Genomic DNA, 22,125 nt, shown 5'->3' on the forward strand with positions numbered 1-22,125 from the left:
AGAATGATAGATGGGTCATTGATAGTGGATGCTCACATCACACGACTAGAGATAAAAGTAAGTTCTTTACCTTAACTTGTTATGATGGAAATAGTGTAAGATTTAGTAATGATACACCATGCTTGATAAAAGTAAATGGATCTATCAAACTCATAGACAAGATTTCATGTAACAATGCTTACTATGTTGAAGGACTAGATTATAACTTGTTAAGTGTGTCACAATTGAATAATCTAGGAGGCAAGGTTGAATTGGGAAACAAAACTACTAAGATATATGACACAAATGGAAAACTGATTGGAAAAGGTCATCAAACTAGAAGTAATCTATTCTATCAAGATATAAAGGATGCTACTTGTCTTGTTGCAAAATTTGATGATGTATGGCTTTGGTACAAGAGATTACGTCATGCTAATTTTGATAATTTGGTTAGTATCAGCAACATGAAGTGAGTTACAGGATTGCCTAAGTTGGAGAAACCTAATAATATGATTTGTAAACAATGTCAACTAGGAAAAATGTCAAAATCATGTTTTAAGAGTAAAGATTATACCTCTAAAGAAATACTAGAGATTGTTCATACTGACTTGTGTGGACCAATTGAAGTGCAAAGCTATAGAGGAGATAAGTACATAATGCTATTTGTTGATGATTACTCTAGAATGATGACAATCATGTTTCTGAAATAGAAATATAATGTTTTTCAAATGTTTAAGTGGTATTTGGCAAGAGTTGGGAAAGAGACAGGTAAGTGTCTAAAATACCTAAGATCAAATAGAGGAGGATATTTCACTTCAAATCAGTTTGAGATGTTCTATAATGACAGAGGAATCAAAAGACAAACAACTACACCTAGGACCCCTCCAAAAAATAGAATCTCCAAAAGGAGAAACATGTCTATAATGGACTATGCCAAAAAACTTATGATGGAGGAGAATTTTGCTTTGAAATACAAGAGAGAAGTTGTAAGTACTGTTTTATATACCTTGAACCATGTGAAAATAAAGAAAGATACTCATTCAACATCTTTTGAACTATGGTACAGATATGCACCCAATGTAAAATACTTTAAGGTATTTGGAAGTAAGTGTTAGATTCTTAAAGATGTTAGGAATGGAAAGTTTAATGCAAAATGTGAAGAAGGTATATTCCTTAGATACTCCACAAGAAGCAAAGCTTATAAGTGTTTAAATACTAACACTAACAAAATTTTTGAAAGTGAAAATGTGAACTTCAATGAATTTATAGAAGTACATAAGGTTGAACCTATGTAAGAACTAGAAGAATTCAAATCATTTGTATACTTTTATAAAGGAATCTTGCTGAAGAAGATGTTGTAAATCAACTTACAAATCAACAACAAGTATTAGTGACTGTCGAGTCACATCCTGTGAATGTTGAGTTGTGTTCAAGAACTAAGCTACATTTAGATACCAAGTTGCAAAATGAAGAAGATACACATTCTGATTCTGAGATTGGTACACATGAAAGAGATGTTGAGATACCTAATAGAGATGTATATAGTGACTCTGAAGTTGAAAGAACAAATGTAGAAATAAGAGATGAGCCAAGATTATCTAAATATGTCAAAAGGCATCATCCTACTGATCAAATCATTGGAAACAAAGGTGCGAGGCCAATGACAAGAAATAGATTAAGCAATGAATCATGTTTGTTAAGCATGAAGGAGCCCAAAATAGTAAAAGATGCATTACATGATGATGATTGGTACAAGGCCATGGAAGAAGAGATTGAATCGATAGAGAACAAAACATGGAGTCTAGTTCCTAGACCAGAAGACAAAAATGTGATTGGCACCAAGTGGGTATTTAGAAACAAGTTAGATGAGAATAGTGAAGTCACAAGTAACAAAGAAAGATTAGTTTGCAAGGGTTATGCAAAATAAGAAGGAATTGACCATGGAGAGGCATTTGCTTCTATTGTAAGAATGGAAGGAATAAGAACTCTACTTGCTTATGTTGAATACAAAGGTTTCAAAGTTTATTAGATGGATATTAAATCTACATTTTTGAATGGCATACTAGAAGAGGAAGTCTACATAGAACACCCAAAAGGATTTGTTGATGATAACATTAAGAACATGGCATTTAGACTGCACAGAGTCCTATATGGATTGAAGCAAGCATCAAGAGCATGGTATGAGAGACTTCATACTTATCTTGTGAAGATTGGATTTGAAAGGAATGATGATAATAATAATCTATACATAAAGAAAAAAAAAGGAAAAGGTATTTTTCAATCTGAATATTTATTAATGATATCATATTTGGAGGACAAGATGCTTTATGTAAGGACTTAGCAAATAAGATGAAACAAGAATTTGAAATGTCTATATTCAGAGAAATCAATTTTTATGTCGGATTGCAAGTATATTAGATGAAGTATGGTATATACATCACTTAGTCAAAATATGTCAAAGAGATATTGAATACATTTGGACTAGAGGATTCCAAACCAATAAGTACACCTATGGTGACAGGACACAAGTTGTCAAAGAATGATGATTTAGCTGAGGTGAATCAAACATTGTACATGTCTATGATTGGAAAATTGCAATATGTAGTACATAGTAGACCTAATATTGTATTATCTATAGGGATGGTAGCAAGATTCTCTGCGAATTCTAGGGAGAATCACTTAATGGCTATGAAAAGGATAATGAGATACTTGAATGGAATAGAAGAGTTTGGTCTATACTATAAGAACAATGAAAGGTTTGACTTAAGAGCCTACACTGATGTTGACTAGGTTGGAAATATTGATGACAGAAAGATAACTAGTGGAGGAGCATTTTTCTTAGGCAAAAGACTAGTTACATGGACAAGCAAGAAATAAACTTGTACTTCATAATCTACTGCTGAAGAAGAATACGTTATTGCTACTATAAACTATACAAACATTGTATGGATCAAAAAGATACCCAAAGGAATGAAGGAAGAAATCATAGAATCAGTGATACTATATTGTGATAATACAATTGCTATCAATATATCAAAGAATCTAGTGATGGACACAAAGACAAAAAACATTGCAATCAAATATCATTATGTAAGAGAATTAGTTAAATACAAAGAGGTGAAGATGGAATATGTTAGCTCAAAGGAGAAAATTATTGATATATTTACAAAACTATTACCTAAGGATGCTCATGAGTATCTAAGAGGTAAACTAGTGGTGATACCCCTATCAAAGGCTATTTAAGAAATAGGAGTGCCCTACATCAAACATGTTGATGTTTATATAATACAAATTGATGGAGTGGATCTTAATTTAGGAATTGTATAAAGTAATCACAAAGCTAAAAAAATTCAAATTAGTCACAACCAAGGTGAGAGAGGGAGAAATAGAGGAAACTAAAAAGCTTATATCTACATATTTTAAGGATGACATGTTTTTGGTATAGGTATTTGGCATTGTTGTCAAAGACAGAGAAAGTATTTTAAATTGATCATCATCAGAAGAAGAGTTTTACTAATCAAGTACAAGAGATAAGTGGGAGAAAGTCCTAAATTGATCTATTGATTAGAGAGGGAGAAATATATCAAGAATCAATTCAAAATAGAGAGGGAGACATTGATTAGAGAGCCAAAAAGATCACACCAGAGGGAGATACAAGAAGGAACTTAGAGGGAGTTTTAAGAAAGAGTTTTGTAACCTAATTAGAAGATGGAATTTGTTTATAGAGGGAGAAATACAAGTTCTCTTTTTGGTATTGCCTTAGTATTTTAGTCTAGTTAGTTTGGTTTTCCATGATGTTCATCATTTGATTGACTTGGTTGATCAGTTTGGTTTTCCATCAATGCCAAAGAGGGAGATTGTTGAAATCTGATTGAAAAGATCATTGAAAAAGGGATTGTTAAGAAGGAGATTTTTGAAGAAGATTATGTGTTTCAATAATTGTTTTATCATTGATGTCAAACCTGCTATTTTCTAGTAAAACAATTTCTTATAAGATTCAAGTACTATCACTTAGTTGATTGATGAAGAGGATTTAATCAATAAGATGTAACAAAAGCACCTAGAGGAAAGGTTGAGCTATGATTATGAAATGAAGTAAAAGGATCAGTTAACACAATGATGACATGATTTATTGAAGATCTACTTAAGCTTAGAAAATTGCTAGCTACAGTTAGAAAGTTTAGAAGAATAAGCTAAACAAAGTTTTTCTGCCAAGCTTGACCGAGTAGATAGTAATGTGCCGAGCATCAGATGATTGATAATGTCGAGCTACTGAATTATGATAAAGATCAAAAATTCATTGAATCTAAGCTAACAAGTTTGTTTTCTTGAAAATTGTGAACTAGGAGGAAGATAAGATTGATGAGCTAGTGGCACAAAATATGATGTAAATCATTTTTAGGAAAATTCAAATGGATTCTAGGAGAATTTTCTAGAAAAGGAAAGATATGGGGTAGATACATTGTATCCTACCTAATCCATCCAAAAACCCTAATTTGGATGATTGATAATCAGCGAGAAAATATTCTAATTTTCTATTTATAGGAATGTCTAGTCATAAAGCAAGAGAATGGTTGGTGTCATGTGCAAGAACCTAAGAAGGAGAAGGAATTAAGAGTTTTACTTCATCACGTGACCCCAGAGAAGAGTCTACAATGGCATGTTAAGCAAGAAGGCTTAAGGAGATGAATGCTTGAAGGGTGAGCAAGCTGTCAAAGTTGCAAAGTATGAAAGCCAAGTAGAATTGAGGACTAAATAGAGATCTATAATTTGCAAGTGGAGTTGTAAGTTGTATTAGATCAAAGCTCTACTGTTACTCTCTAAAAATTGTACCATTCTAGGGTAAATCCTTTGGATTAAGGTTGACCTTACAGTCATTGGAAAATCCTCTAATAGGGTGGAATTTCAAGTGAATGGCCTAAAGTCCTCTAACAAGGCTCACTTTTAATAGGATGATTGAAATCTCTTAACTGGGTCACATTTAATAGTGTGTATTCTAAACTTTAATAGGGTTGGCTTTTCACAGTGCATCACTTCAGAAGAGTGAAAAGGAGTAGCATATTACTGGTGGTGTTTCCCAAATTGGGTGTCCACATAAATCATTGTGTCAAGTGTGTTGATGAATGTGTTGTGTTTCATGCTTTACACTTTTGCAAATTGATTTGATAGTAACATACAATTTTTAGTAAATACACAATGAATGCATGCATGGGTATGAATATTTGATGGGTTCACTAAATTGTGAAAAGTTTTTATTTATACATCTGGACCTTGGATAACTGATTCACCCCCTCTCTCAATTATTCTAAAGTAATTCCAACATTATCTATAATTGAAAGAAAATGATCAAAGTAAAAGACTTTTTGTGTACATTAATGGAAGGCCAAAAATAATTAGGAACATTGCAAGTTTTATAAATAGTACGCATCCTAGGTCAACTAATAAGCAACCCAATTGCATTTTTGAGGTGCATGAAGGAAATCCTATTTTTGTATCTATAATAAAATCAATAAATTTAGGGGAAGAGTTCCTAATAGATTACAATTACAATCACATAGATACAAAGAAAGTTACTATCATGGGACTTGTAAGTACTATATATGTAAAATTTAAACTAATTACTTCCAATTAGAACTCTAATATACAATATACCATTTTAATAATATTTTTTTTTGCTAAGTGGACCATTCCTTTCATTAGGTCGATGTTTTTATATATATTCTTTGTCATAGGGTGACATGGCCGATCCATTGGATGATAGAGGTAGGGATGTTGCTCGCACCCCTTCTCTAATGCAGGTAAACCTTCTATATAAAAATTAATGCAATTGTAATTTTACAAAATGTCATATTATTATGTTACTTTTGTGAAGGTTTTGGACTTGTTTTGATTATTTTACTGATATTTTTTGTCACAATTTGATTCATAGGGAAAGGGAAAAGAACATATTGCACAAGAGAAATTACTTACTGATATGGTGGTCACAGTATTATGCAATGATGACATTGCATATAGAAGTGACCATGTAACCCTGTGTAAAAAGACCCTCAAGACCGTCAATCTACAAATTCTTGGGTTTGTGATGGATCCACGTCCAATAGAAGAGAAAGAGGCCACAAGAAATGAATTGTATCATAGAGCACGCAGTCTGGAAGTAAGCAATAATGATTCTTTTTCTAGGACAATAGTTTAATAAATCTTTATGTTTTATACTAATTTATGGATCATGAACCACAATATCTATGTTTTGTTATAGGATTTTTTGATACCACACTGAGTTCTTCCACTTGACAAGGGTACCAATGTATGTCCTATAGGTATGTGATTTCAATTCTCAATCATTAGAAGGGACATTATTTCTTCATGATTATTGTTGATAGTTTTCTATTACTACTGTCATGTTCAGTCTTCTCCTTTACTTATCCATTTGTATTCATTCTTTGATACTTAAGATTGATACAATCCATTATCCATACTCTATAATTGATGCTCATTCCTAATATGGTATCTTAGATGTATGTGGAAAACTCATATATCTTTTCTAATTATAATTTTTGAACCTTTATGATGATATAGTCTTAAATGAATTTCCTCTTGACCAATTCCATGTCCATGAGCTTTTGATCATTCTTACTAAATATTTGATGGGTGTTGATCGAATTGTTAATTTGGTCATTGGTGCACTTTATAAGACTATTTTCCTATTGTGCTACTAATGAACCTTTATATAATTGTGAATCTCTCATCATAGTTCTATTGGTGATTTGTGTTGTATGTAACAGTTGATCTGAAACTTTCTATCATTGCCTTTGATATGATTCTGATGACCACTGCAGTGTTCTTGTAATACTATTTTTGCATAACAATATCATTAAAAACTTACATATATAACTTTAGTTTGTGCCTTAATCTAAGTGCCAAGTTTTATCTAATAATTAAATCTCCATACATGTGATTGTATTTTTGTCTGCTAAAGATGATGACAACAAATATGTAGCCAAACATCTTTAAAAGATAATTCCTTCCTAAATCTTACCTATGTTCATTTATTCTTACCCTTGACTTGATAATATTTATTTGGAATGACTCGTGGGTGGAGAGTTTCTCCCAATCATGATGCTATTGTTATTTATTATTAAATTCAATTTCAGGAAAATAGGGGACATGACAAATACATTATATATATATGCTAATGCTTTCCATATACCTACTTCCATGAGGCCAACCCACACTTTGAGATTATGGACTATAGGATTGGCAATGAGGAGTATGCAAACATTCACACTTGCTGCAACAAAAGCTGGTAAATCCTTGTTTTGCTACATATTGTTATGTGTTAAATATGATAATATTTGTACTTTCTTGCTCATTTGAGTATGGTATGCCATTGATTAACTTTGTGCAGGGACAAGTACACCTTCTCATGGTGATAGAACTAATACTAGTACTATTGATAACTTACTAGCCCTTCCTGGAGTAGCTCATATTACTTCTCTTGGATCATTGGAGGCATCATTGTTGATGGATGAGAAAGATATATTCCCTTTAAAATTGCCTAATTTTCTAGGTACTTTATAATTGTAATTATTTAGAGTGTAATTGTAGTTTACTTATTCATGACCAATTTTTGACTAATGATGTCGTGATGATTTTGCAGGAAATGATTTTTTTATGAAACTTTTTATAATTCAACATTGAAGATATTTAGGCCCACATTACATAAAAGGTACATAGCTTGATATAATTGGTTGCTACATTTTTTTGTTCATCTATTTGTTGCAATATATTCAACATACATAGCGTGAACTAATTTTTTTATCTAACAATTTTTTTTTTAAAAGCTAGACTAAGAAAGTCCCCGAATTAAAAGGTCATCTCATAAAAACTATGGAGTTTTTTGGTCAAAATATTTTGAACAAAGCCCAACTTCTAAAAAAATCTTGCAAACATCTAAAGACTATGAGAGACCAATACAGAAGGCCTCTAAAGCTCAACCCAAAGTATGAGTGTCCTCCTATGGTGCCACAACTGGAGTGGAATGAAATCATTGAAGATGCAAAAGAGAAGAGACTAAGGGATAAAGAAATTAACCCATTACCTAACAAAAATAGGTATGTGGTAGTATTAATATAATTATGCACAAATTAGTGATCTCTAGTTATTCATTAAAATGCTTGACTTGATTACAATAACTATAATCATATATCTAACACTTTACAATTAGAGGACACCTTTGAGAAGAAAAATTCTCCTGCTCCAACTTTATCTTTGTAGAGATTTAAAAGGTTGCAAATTAAATGGCTTGGATAGGAAACAATTGCTTGATACAACATGGAACAAATGGACATTTATGCATATGGCACCATCAATTATGTGAGTGATGTAGATGCAGCCAAATTTTTTGGGGTCAAAGCCACCAATTAATATAAGATTTCTAATCCCCACGAGGTCAACATTATAGTTGTAAGAGTTGTGGAGAGGGCACTTCTTCATTGTTTGCTTCATCATTGATTAACTTGCACCATAGACTAATGGTCTTCATCTTTGTTGTGGGATCCTATCCCCTATGTGAGTGTTGATGTAGAAGCCAAAGTGGAAAAAATAAGTGAAAGCATTTTGAATAATGTTTCTAATCTCAACTTGGTCAACATTGTTGATTTAAGGGCTATAGACTGAGCAATTCTTCAATGTCCAATTAGGGGTAGCATTGCATTGTCTTTAACTATTACATGTACAACCCTAGGAGGAAATAGGTTGTTCATTTCTTCTTCTAGCCTTGCACTTTCTTCTTTGGGGGTTTTTCTTTAACATGGCTCTACATCCATCCCTAGTTTCAAGCAATTTCGCAAAGTATCTATTTGCTGCAAAAAAAATACCCATTTCTTGTTTTAGTTTATGATAGATCTTGCTCAACTCCTTCATTTGGAGAGAATGTTTCCATCATGGAAGAAATACATAAAAAATCTCAAGGTAAAATTAAAGATGAAAATGAGTACAAGCATATGGTCGACTTACCTCAAACAAGCTTCACCCTTAGAGCAATTCAACAACACATGAACCAAAAATACAAAAGTTGTGGGATGAGAAATAGATTCAATGCATATTAGGTTTGAATTTAGAATGAGTAGCTGGATTAATAGTAAAGCAAAAACTTTTCAAAAGTCACTAGCCTATTTTTTAATTCTAGGGCTAGGGGGTTGAGTTGATAAAAAAGACAAAAATTTTAAGACAAAATGTCCCAAATTCCTCATGGGTTCTTCTGGTGAGTGTCAGTCAGAGTGTGTTGGTTTTTTTCCTATGTTTGGTAGACCAATCTAAAGACTGGATGACCGAGCTCACTATTAATTGACATAGCATGGGATGATTCATACCAAGATCTAGTGGTACCAAGTTCTAGAATTCAGTTCCTCAGGATTTGAGTTCTAAATTTCATGTATGGACTAACTTCAATCTATCAACTTTCATCAATTTTGAAAATGTTGTCTTTGGCTGAAGTAACCATGATGATGATTTGAGTCCTTCAACATAATATAGTATTGTAGTGTAATTAGTGGAGCATGAGTATAACCTCTAATAATTACGGAAGAGGAGGGATACAATTCCATCGAGTGTAGAAGGCCTAAAATGAAGATTAATAAGTTTTAGGATCACTATTGCAGGAGAATCAATTGATTTGAAGCAACACTTTAAAAGTAGTGCTAATCCATATAAGATTCTAGGCTGTAGTGGAGTATAAAGCAAGATCTAAGTTGACTTACAAGAAGAATTTACCACCTTCGCAATTGAAGTCTTTCTTGTGGCTCAAAGTATTCAAGGTTGTTGAAGTGTTTTTACTCCCATACATCAACAAAAGGATTCTAACTATTTGTTAATGCTCATCAATGGTCTTAAATATTAAGGACTATTTTAATGATGGTTGGAAAATCTACTATTATTTAAGGCTTAAGCACATCTATTGTTTGGTGTAAATTAATTAGTGTATTATGGCTGACACTTTAGGAAGGGCTTTTTAGGCACTTAACTAAGATTGGTGAACAATTTTAGGCAAAAGGCAAATAGCATGCTTACAAATTCTTAGGCTAGTTCTCTCTTTAAAAAAAAACAATTTCAAAAAAAGTCAATTAAACTGTAGAAGAGCCTATAATATTTAGCCATTAGAAGTCTAATAAATTTTACTAACAGTGCTTGATGAATATATATTTAGTGCAACCCTTGATAAAATCAAAGAATATCAAAAGGAAAATTCCATCAAGAGGACTCTGAAAGCCAATAGTACTTATTAATTATAGGTTCTAAATCAATGGATTAGTAAGAGTTAATTTGCATGTATAATGCAAAAGGTCACATGCATGCCAAAGTAATAGAGATGAAGATTCCTGAATAATCTAAGATTTATACAATTTAATATTATGAATACTGCAACTTTTGAATACTATAATGTCTTCAATATGCTAAGTTATAGATGTCAAATGAAAAATTGCCAGATAGAAAAATTGCAATCCCTTCTATGAATTGATAACTAAGATTTAAAATTGTAACATCTTTTTGTATGGTGAGATTACAAATATAGATTGAAATGTTACCAAGCTGCAAATTTGTAAACCCTTCTAGAAGCTAATACTATGTAGATTTAAAATTGTTATTTATCACAATCCAAAACTCCAACAAATTTGTTGTGGAATTATAAACCTTCTATATGCTAATACTATAGAAATATTTTCTACATGTAAAAAAAAAGATATTGAAAAATATTCGTGCAACAAAATTGTAATTCCTTCCACATTTAAGTGTTATACTTTGCCAAATTTGCTATGGAATTATAAGCCTTCTACATGCTAAGACTACATGAATCTTTCCTATATGAAAAAAATAAAGATACTGAAAAATCCATGCAACAAAAAAGTTGTAATTCCTTCCACATTTAAGTGTTATACTCCACATTGTATAATATTTAGTTGATGGTGAATCCATCACTAATTTGGTTTAGAAGGGTGTGGAACCAGGAGATTGAGGAAGCCATAGAAAATAATAGTTTGAAGGAAAATTTGGGAGTTTTGCATTTATAGGGTATTAAAGTCTAATTCCTTTAGGATTTGGTCAATTTAAGACATAACTAGGTTTTTTCCAGGAATTGGGATTGATAGGAGATCATTAGAGGGTACTTCCTTTGTTAAATTGGCTAATTTTATGCATTAAAACAAGGCATCTATTATAGATAGTGGGGTTGGTCCAAAGAATTCATATAAAAGATTTTGACATGTTGAAGAACTCCATAAATGGTGTCTAAAAATATCATTGTCTTACTTAGTGCCTTCAGAAAAGAAAGAGTTATTCCCATTTCAAGTATGCAGCAAGGTTAGTAGGTAGAAAATTGAGCTTTTGGAGTAGTTTGAGGAAGTGTTGTGGGAATTAGGGTATTTGGATTATGTTGGAACCTTATAATCCCTTGAATCCAAGTAATTGGGATTTTGTAAGATCACAATCATTAAATTGGGAGTATTGTAGAAGGCTTTAACAAGTCAAGTTCCTGAAGTAATTGAGGTCTTTTGGATAGGTCAAGTGTCTAAACCTCTAAAATTTCAAACTCTTGTTGTCTTTTTGGATACCACCACCCTACCAACTATATTAGTTTTAGAATTAGTCACAAGCTTCAATGCATGAGGTGATGTATCTACTTTGAGGATTACTAAAAAAGATTTGGTTACACAATTGACAAAATTGAAATGGGATTAAGGAGCTATGATAGCAGAAGATATTAAGTAGGAAGATGTTATGGTTAAAGTTCATTTTCTAAATTGAAAGATAGGAGGGGTTAAAATCTAGATCATGGATCAAGATACAAAGATACAGAGATAGTGGAAAAATAAGAAGCCCCTAGATGCTCAGATTATGACACCGAATGTGTTGTGACTGACCAACATTTAGATTTGAAACTTATTATTGAGACTATTCCTAATGAGAAGTAGAACACAAGAAATGTATGCAAAAATAGTTTTAAGATCTAGTGCAATGGCCATGATTCAAATGAATTAGCTATGATTAGGGAACAACTTGTTTAGATTGAAAATCAGTAATCCAGCTTGTTGGAACTTATGAAGGTAACTTTCCAAAATCTTGATCTTTTTAGGTCTACAAAATATCCCATTGTTTTGAATTGGAAGAGTTGAAGACATATGAGTTTATAGTCAATATCATAACAAACTTGTTTGTTAGAATTATTTCAAGAATAGCTATCAAGTATTGCTCCTAAGATGCCCTTTAGTTGACATGTATGAGAAATAAATACCATGCAGTTTGATTGTGTGCAATCTATTTCTTAATAATGATCTGTTCCTCTCTATTATGAATCATATATTTAGTAGAAAGAAAAGTGCAAGGTTCTATTATTTATATTCAAGTTTCTCATTTTAGATTCCAGCCATTTTTTATTGAGTCCAACTTCAAAGCTTCTAATTTGTTATAAGTGTTTCTGGCCACTATTGCTAGTTTAACTACTTGTTTACTTATTTTTTAATAACAAAAATTCTATTATCTTCTCACTCATCTTACTAAAAGGCTAAAAGCTCTTATGATAAATTTCAAAGTTAGTCAGGTGCTTGTAATTTCTATTGCCACAGAATCATTCCCAAGTCCAACATAATAAAAATGTTCCTTTTGTTTCTTGAGGATTCGGAAAGCTTACAACACAACTCCATGGGTAAGGCTCAAAATTCTTTAATAGATGTTGCAAAATTCAAAGAATCACTAAGATATTAGTGCAGATGCATGGAAAGTCAAAGTGAATTAAGAATATTTGCAACATATAGGGAATAAGAGAAATTTTATGTTAACTCTTGAAGAGACAAAGATGATTTGTAGAAGAAGGCTACCCTAGTTTCTCCTTAAGTTATTATTGCCTTTAAAACTAGCTGGTACTTCTTGAAAAAAATGTATTTGGAAACTATCTCAATTTTAAAGTGCCAAAAACTCTTTCAATTATGTTAGTTCTTTAGACTTCTTGATAACTCTAGTTGGTAAAATTAATTTTTGCTTCTAGGATTGAACCATGTAGGTTTTGATTCAAATTAATTGACCCATGTTTCATGAGTCCTGGTTCACGAGAACCCATATCTCATGAAAATGAAATGAACACTGCACTCACTGCATCTAGGTGAGAAATCATGATGAAGAGGCCATTGTTTAATCTTAGGACCCATGTTTCTTCAAGCTTAATATTTTTGTGGTTTTGTGTTGAGAAATCATGATGAAGAGATGTCTTAAGAAAGAATTGATATAGATGTTCCCATGGGATTACTTTTTCTGTGCCTGTAAATGGTAATCATGATGCTTGCAAGTTATAGTTGCCCCAAAATGTCTTTGTCAGCAAGCTTTGATATGTTTGTTAGTAATGTGCTAAAGCCTAAAGCTAAATATATTGTATTTATATGGGCTCCTGTGTTCTAAATAGAAGTTAGCTTGCTAGATGATGTTCATTTAATAGAGGTTACATGATGAGTGTTCAAGGGTTGCTCTAATTATTTTCAGTCTCCACTTTTCTCTGGGCATTTTTAAAGTAGTATGTTTATCCTTTTATTGAATAATTTTATACAAACTATAATGGATGGTAGGACTAAGCATAAGTTGTATTCATTGTTGATGTAGCCTGTTAGTTGATTTTATGCATGCCTAGATGGAATTTAAATTTTTTTGGGTGCACTGTGAAGTATAGACACAGATGATAGCTCAAAAATTATTTTAGCATAAAGTTTGAAATGTGCTTAGTACTTTCATTTTTTGTAATTTCTCGAATTTTATTTCTAGATAGTTAAAAACTTAAATTTTATTTTCAATTGTTGTGCTTTCAAATGTTTATGGGAAGCTCACAAGATGGGTTACATTCTTTAGAAAAAAAGGTACATGGTTTAGAAAGAATTATAGATGAAATGGCTTAGGATATTTCTTTATCAGCTGGTAGGATCTCTATTGTTGAAGATGGAAGGGATACTTGTTTTAAATTCCCTAGTTCCATACTTTTAAGCTTCAAATTTTGGAAAAAAATGAGGGTAGATACCCACCTACACAACTTGTTGCATCTGAGGGGTCATCAATGAGTAGATCTGGAAGAGGTGCATCATATGGAGCTGAAATGGGGACTGATATATGGGATAGGAAGTTCAAAGGCTTATGGGGTGGTTTTATGGTGAATCCCTTGGTAGATGTCTAGTACACATCAAAGAGGTTGACCATTGAGTTTATTTCAAATGACACTCAAAGGTCTATATTGGAAAATTTGGAAGGAAATAAAATATTTACCAAAGCACAAGACATAAAATAGGTCTAATGAGGGTCCCTCCATAAGGAGCACATTGCAAGTATCAAAGGATGAAGCTATTGCTTTCTCTAGTATGTAGGTTGCAGGCAAGGATGCAAAAATAGAGGTACATGATTTTGTGATAGAAAATCCACGGCCAACAACCACTAACAATTTATTGAATAGTAAGATAGGTTAGGGAAATTATAGTTTTTGGAGTATTTGGACATGATCAGTAGAATATCTATGGAAAGGGGATGTGGAGTCAAAATTTGGCAAGGTCCTCTACATTTTTGATGATCTCTTGTTGATTAGGCTTATGAATTGGGTTGATCCTGTGCTAGAACATTTATCTAAAGGAACCATTTTGGAAATGATGCAAGCTCTTAAACATTTCTTGTTGAGGCAAAAATTCTTGGGTTCTGTGATTTAACACATGATTTATCCATGAACCTTTACTAATAGGATGTGTATTCTTTTTTTTTGGTATAATGATAATTATAGTTTATTTCTTTAGCTAAAGGTTATGAGTTTTTGTTAATTCCAAAGATTATATCGATGTAGTCCCTTAAAAATATTACTATGATTGCATAATTTACATGTCATCCCCCATCTCTCTATTATCAAGAAATCATAAGAGGTATTTTTAAATATTATATCCCTCAAAATTTGCATGATTTTCATGGAGATTGGTTCAGATCAATGGTGGGGTTTACTAATTTTTGTTTCGAATCTAGGATATCTTCTGTGCCCAACATTTAATTTTCTTTTCTCCAAATTTCTGCACAAGTATCCAAACCAAAGAACCATTTTGAAAGAAATAACCAATTATTATTTTCTTAATCACTCTTTATTGCAATTTTAGGATAGGATTGAATTTTGGTGGCTTAAAAACTTCATTCCTAATTAATTGAATACTACTAACCTTTTCTTCAGTCTTCTCCTCAGCAACAAATGAACTAGATGACATTTTTACAACCAAGGTTTGATCACAAAAACTTTATTTTCCTTTGTATCAACACAACTCCTCCAAATCACTTACAATGCCTATGGCATACACTTCAATCTTTTCAACATTGCTCAACCATGCTTAGGAATCACTCAGGCTCTATTCACTCTTGAAAACTCATATGTAATATGATAAAAATGGATAATAAAATTTTGTAAAGAGAAAAAAAATTTAGGGCCTCATAAATGTTCTGTGTCTTTAGTGGGTGTATAATAGTTGTCTCAACCAATATAGAGAAACTTGGCAGTAATACCTAAAAAATCCTTCAATTTGGTCAATACCATCACTCGATCAGTGTTCACATTTTAACTTGGTCACTTAACACTTTTAAGACTTCAACACTGACACTCAACCATAACTAGCTCTTCAACTTGGCATTAAAACACATGCACTTGATTTATATAACTACATGATCTTCATAATACAAACTATCCTTATGCATATAATTTTATGATAATTTAGACTTTCATGCTCACAATATTAGCAACTGGTGTATGATTTGACCATCTAAAATACAATTCCATACATACCTCTTTATCTTCTTTTTTTTTGGTGGGATCACCTAATCCATTAGATTGGGTGATCTCAAATTCTTCAATTGAATTGTTGCTTCCTTTAGATTTCTTCTTCTAGGTTTGATTCATAAGGTTCCTCACTTCTTCAACACCAACTCTTGCCTTTCCTTTGTCCTTATCATTGTATATTGATACTCAGTTCCTATAGTCTCTACTTCGGTGACTGACCTTCTAAAAGTGAAAACATACCACACCAACATTCCTCCAATTTCCATATCTTCCCCTGAAATGTGCTCTTACACAATTTTTCGCAATGTGTCCATTCTTTCCACACAACTAACAAGTGATCCTAGTATTATAATCCAAATTTATTGTGTTGCCTTTCCTAATTACATTGCCTTGATTTTTAGGTGTCCAATTTTTATTTTTATTTTCATTAGACCTACAATCTTGTGCCTTGTGACCATAATTATTACATGCATAGAAATAACCTTCAAATATGGACTTTACTTGTGCCTTATTAACCTTTGATCTACACTCATATGCTAGGTATCCATGCTTGTTACAATTAAAACAATAACCCTTGAATTTTGTCTAAGGATTTGACTTACAAGATTTTCTCCTTCAAACATTTGGTGTGACCTAGTTTTCCACAGTGATAGCATGTAGGTTTCTGGTTCTTTTGTCTTGAATTTATTTTTTCTCCATGCTTTGATGACTCCCCTTGCTTAGTAGATGACATGAACTTGGTATAGACTAGTCTAGTGGTATCATGAGGTCTCCTCTACACTTTTAATTATTCATCAAGTAATCTCATGGCATCTTAAGGTTTATTCATATTTTCAATTCATTCTTCAGTTGATCATTTGCTGATCTTTGATTTGTAATCTCTTCCACTTTCCTAGTAATTTAATTAGTGATACTTAATAGTTGGTTGACCATGTATTCTCATCAAGCCCTATAGGTATATGCATCTTGTCTTAATTAGCCATTTCCTTTTCATCTTCAACTTTTCTCTTTTCTTCCATGACCTCACATAGTCTTATTGAGTGCATTTCATGTTACTCTCTTCAATACTTTCATTTCTTCATTTAGATTTTTTTATTTCCCAACATATCTTCTATTGATGTGTTAGTTTCACTTGATTTTCCATCATTACATTAGTTTTCAATGCTTTCCTCATATTTTGTGTCATTTTTTCAAATTTCCATCTCCTTCATTCTTTTCAAGGATTTTCTTTGTTCCTCTTTTGCAGCCTTAATTTGTTCCAATGTAAGATGTAAATAAATCTTCTAATTTTCAATCACCTTTCCCAAATTATAGGATTCCATCACTTTTCTTTCTAGGCCTACATATCTTAATCACTTTTGATGATCTACCCTGTGAGGAGTTTTCCCTTCTAAGAGCTTACAAGACTATTAAGTCTACCTTGATTAAAGGATTTAAACTTCACAATTGATTACTTTGTTAAGAGATTTACAATAGGACGATTAGGACCACTCTGTTAAAAGATTTACCCCAATACACTTATTCGAATGTAATAATACCTTGATCCCTCAGTTTTCACTTGATTGGTGATACAAATCTCCTCTATCCAAACTATAATCACCTTAATGTGACTATTCTGCAATATCTCCTCTTTATACTACTCAGTCACCTTGCTTCACAACTTGTTGATTCTCTTTCAACTTCACATACATACAATCGTATTACTCATAACAAAATTTAATTGATTGAAACCCTTATTTTATAACTATGATTTGAAAGAAACTTCTACATCTTGATAAGATTAGGATTCATTCTTTTTTCCACTTAGTCCTTCCACTTTTATGTTTTCTTAATCATAGCACACAGGGATTAATCATGTGTAATTGTAGGTTTAATTACCTCCTTGACTAGATCCTCAATCATAGAAACACATTTCATACTTGACAAAATGGTTTACATAAGACTTTTTATCATTCTATATATATATATATATATATATATATATATATATATATATATATATATATATATATATATATATATATATATATATCGACACATATACCTTCTAACACTCATCTATGTTTGTTCTTTATGTTGTCGATCTACACATATTATACTCAACTTACATTGAATAACTCAACTTCTATAGCACTTAGCTTCCATTGTGTTGTTGGCCCATTTGTTGCCTCTTGGATAACTCAACAACAACGAAAAATGCTCAGTGAGTATAACTTGCTTTGGAGTCACTAGAACTTGGCATAGACCAAAAGGTATACACTTATACTCTTTATAACTCAGCCTTCATAGTATGGCTTGGTTGCAATATTGACCAACCAACTCTAACTTGTAATACTAAGATTGACTTTAGGGTCAATACTTCCTAGAGTAAGCCAAATGATTAAAAAATCGAAACATACTCACATGAACAAGTCTTCTACCATCCTTCATGATCACCACCATTAATTCCTACTCACCATCAAGATTCAGAAGAATTATTTTAAGTAATTTTGTTACATTTTCCTATACATTGGCTGGCTACCAATCTTCACAAAATAAACTCTTACTAAACTAGGTTTTCAAAAAGAGTACAATGAAAATAGACATGATATCTACACTCATTCTCCTATACAAATGTAATCTCCCATACCCAAATAAATAAACCATTTTCTATGTTGAACTACTAAGTAGCACTTGATATATAGGATCTTAGTTTTTCATGAACCAAATAATATAATAACATTAGTGAGAAAACTTGTCATTAATATAATATCTCTGCAACCCTCCCAAGTGCCAACTATATCTTCTATTTCCAACAATCTCCCCCTTTACCATTGATAGAAATAAATGGTGAGAAATATGGGTATTTCCAATAATATCTTCTTCTTTTTCAAGTAAATTAGCACCATCTAACTTGTGGACAAGAGATGGGTATGAAAGGGGCTATATTTTGAGTGTTAAAAATCATAAACATGATTTAAAATTTCTATTTCTTTAAGAAATTTTTAAAATTTATTTTAAAATAAATAGATGTTATTTTATCATGTTAAAAAAAATCTATAATAATGTTATAATTTTTGTATCCATAACAAAGTAATTTAAAATAAATTGTAGGAAGACTAGATATTATTTTATTACTTTTAAAAGGAAGTTTATTTCATTTTGTCATAATTTATTATTAAGTTAATAAGATTTATTTTATTTTTACTTCCTAAAAAAATAAATATATGAAAAATTTTATTGTAAGTGATTAAATTAGTTTGTATTAGAACAATGCGATTATTATATTTGAGGAAAAAAAATTATGATTAGAGTCAAAATGTTGGCGCCCTTTCAAAAAGTTAAACATTCATTTTCTCCATATATTATGGTAAAATCCATACATGTAAGTGGTGTACATTTTATTAATTGAATGTTGTTCTAATTCCAGGTAATAATGTTATGTTACAAGTAACCACTAGAATTATGGATCATAGGAGATAGTTAAGCCATGTCATGAATCTCAAAGGGGAACATTGGAAGTTAGTCCAACAATCCCCCCTCACCATTACTAAAGGAGATTAAAACATGTGACCAAGCTCTAATACCACTTATTACAAGCTAGGGTTACCATTGCACAAAAAGATCAACCTATCAATGCCCAATATAACCACTAGACTTATAGAACACAAGAAGTGGTTAAGCCATATCATGAATCTTGAAGGGGGACATTGGAGATTAATCTGATATTTTAATCATTATAGAAATGTATATATTTACTCTAAATGTTCGTATTAGACATCATACTAAAGACTACAATAGGGTCTACATTCAATTTTTGATGAAAAATAAATAAAAAGAGAAAAATCTTTATTGAATGTATGTATGTATAAAACTACATTGGAATTATGAAATATTTTGATAATGAATTGATCATATAAAGTGGTATCCAAACTTAACAACTTATTAGCACCTTTAATAATGAAAACAATTTGGATGTAATTAGGCTACTACCTTTGTTGTTGGAGAATTGTGCTTGATCCCACCTCTCTACCTCCTTGGGCTTGCACCCCTTTCCCTCCCTTCTAAGGTAAAAATCCAAAACAAGGATCTCTTTAGAAAATTTATGTAACATTGCCCTTGGCTCCTCTAAAGAAACATTAGGTTTATTTTTCTTACCCAACCCAAATCAATGAGCTTCTAATGATTACCCCTCAGAAGAGGAAAACCCCTTTGGGTCTTTTAGGCCCTTTCAACAAAAAATAAAATAAACCCTCAACAAATAAAGGTGGTACAATAACTATCTTGGAGGATGTTGAAGAGGACAAGAATACTAAAATCAAATAGAAGAACTCACTAAATCCCTTAAGGATGCACCCTATAAATGTAAAAACATTGTTATGGAGGAGGAAGAAAACATCTCCTTCTAGGATAACTCTAAGGAGGAATAAGACAATAAGGATGATTTTTATGAGGGCAAGGAGGTAAAAAGAAGATGAGGGCTCCACCTTTAGTAAAGATGAGAGTGAAATATATGTAAAGATATTATTGGGATTGTTGAAATCTTTTGTATTATATACATTCTGGCATTGATGTTGTGGCATTGATATCGACACATCTATTTCTTGATAGTATTCATAGTTTATTGTATGGAGAGATTGGAGTGGTATGATTTATGTATTTCTAATTTGATGGTGCATAGTTGGAGATGAGCTCATGGATGTTTGTAGATAACCATTGTTGGATCAAAAATGTTATGTTTTGAGTGTGCTATAGTGAGATGAAAAATAATTAGTTATCGCCTTTTTTAGTGATCTAGATATGATCATGTTGTAGTATTTGGATCGATGTGGATTAATAATGCAATATTTATTGTTTTTAACATATGTATCCTCAATTGGAGTAGTTCATGACTTAGAGATGCATAAGATATTTTAGTTTTATGAAAGAGATTGTCTCATGATGTTCATAACAAAGTGTAACATTGTTCATGAATTTTAAGACAAAGATGGTGTTATTGTGGTATTTCATGGCACTTGTTCTTTTGTTTATTAATATTTTCCTATTATTTTTGTTGGATCACATTAGATTATATTATTGGATCTAGAAGATTTTATGAAGTGTTTTGATGATTTCTTGAGTGATTTGTTAGTTAGCATGTTGTATTGGATCATGAGCATGATCTATGGATTCTAGCATGTTGGAGATTATTTGTTTGGGTCCTATTTGTGTCCTAATTGATATATCTTGGATATAATTGGTGGTTATAATGTATTAGTATGATTAAGGTCTTAATCTTGGCCAACCTAGTTTAAGTTAATGTATTCTATAAAGCATGAAATTATTTTTATGAGTGATGGAAGATAAAATGAGTGTATGAGATGTGAAGGTGTGTGATCATGTTCTATATTTATTGGGAGAAGAGGTTTGAGAATAATCTACTAAGATAAAGATTTGAGTCACTTTATTGGGGTTGTTTTGGGCATATCATAGATGTTTTAAGTTAGTTTATAATGGATTGTTGTCCATTCTAAGGTGGTTTCCCTTGTTGTAATATCAGGGTTATTTCTAGGTGTGTCCTTAGTATTCCTAAAAAATTAGTAGTAGAGCTTGATCCTCTTTTAGAATTTTGAATATTTTCTAATATTGGTGATGGTATCCTTTAAGAAGGACATTTTGAAGTTTGATAGAACCAATTATGCCTTATAGAAAGGAAGGATGATTACTCATCTGATCATGGAAATGGAGTTTTGGAAAATTATAAAAAAATATTACAAACATCTTACTAAATATAAATCAAGCTAATGTTATTGAAAAAAAAGAATTTTCAAATAACATGACAATTATTGAAGCATTGTACAATGACTTATCATATGTTAGAAACATTAATGTCATGGAATCGATAATTTATCATGCTAAATGGGTAATATTGGAATCATTACATGGAGATAATTATGTGAAGAAAGAGATAATTGAATAATATTTTTGTGCATAAGAAAAAGGTATGATGATAGTGAAATTTCTTAAAGTTCTTCTTCTTCTAAGTATGGATCTAGATATGCTAAGGTTTTGGAAGAGATAGAGGAAGGAGGAAAGGAAGATGGAAGAGTTGGAAGCCTAGATTACAAAAAGGGTATCTAAGGGTGTAAGTAAGTATGAAGGAAAATTTCCTTTGAAATTTTTTTCATGTAATAAGATTGGTCATTTTTCCTCTAGATGTCTAGAGAGCACAAAAAAGAACAATCCTAGAAAATTTCAGCCTAAATATCATCAAATATGTTATTATGCTAGTGAAGGTGTGACTAATGATGAATCAAAGAAGAGTGATAATGAGGTTGTATTCATTATTATTATAGATCATATCC

General features: G+C 31.6%; 1 pseudogene; it reads left to right on the forward strand.

Annotated features, from left to right (window-relative positions):
- The first annotated feature begins 5,717 nt into the window (after positions 1-5,717).
- Positions 5,718-14,702, forward strand: LOC149543909 (microtubule-associated protein TORTIFOLIA1-like; annotated as a pseudogene).
- Positions 14,703-22,125: the final 7,423 nt, after the last annotated feature.

The sequence above is a fragment of the Cupressus sempervirens genome, chromosome 8 (genome assembly GCF_028749045.1).
Source record: "Cupressus sempervirens isolate cs-2001-9-10 chromosome 8, ASM2874904v1, whole genome shotgun sequence".
NCBI lineage: Eukaryota > Viridiplantae > Streptophyta > Pinopsida > Cupressales > Cupressaceae > Cupressus > Cupressus sempervirens.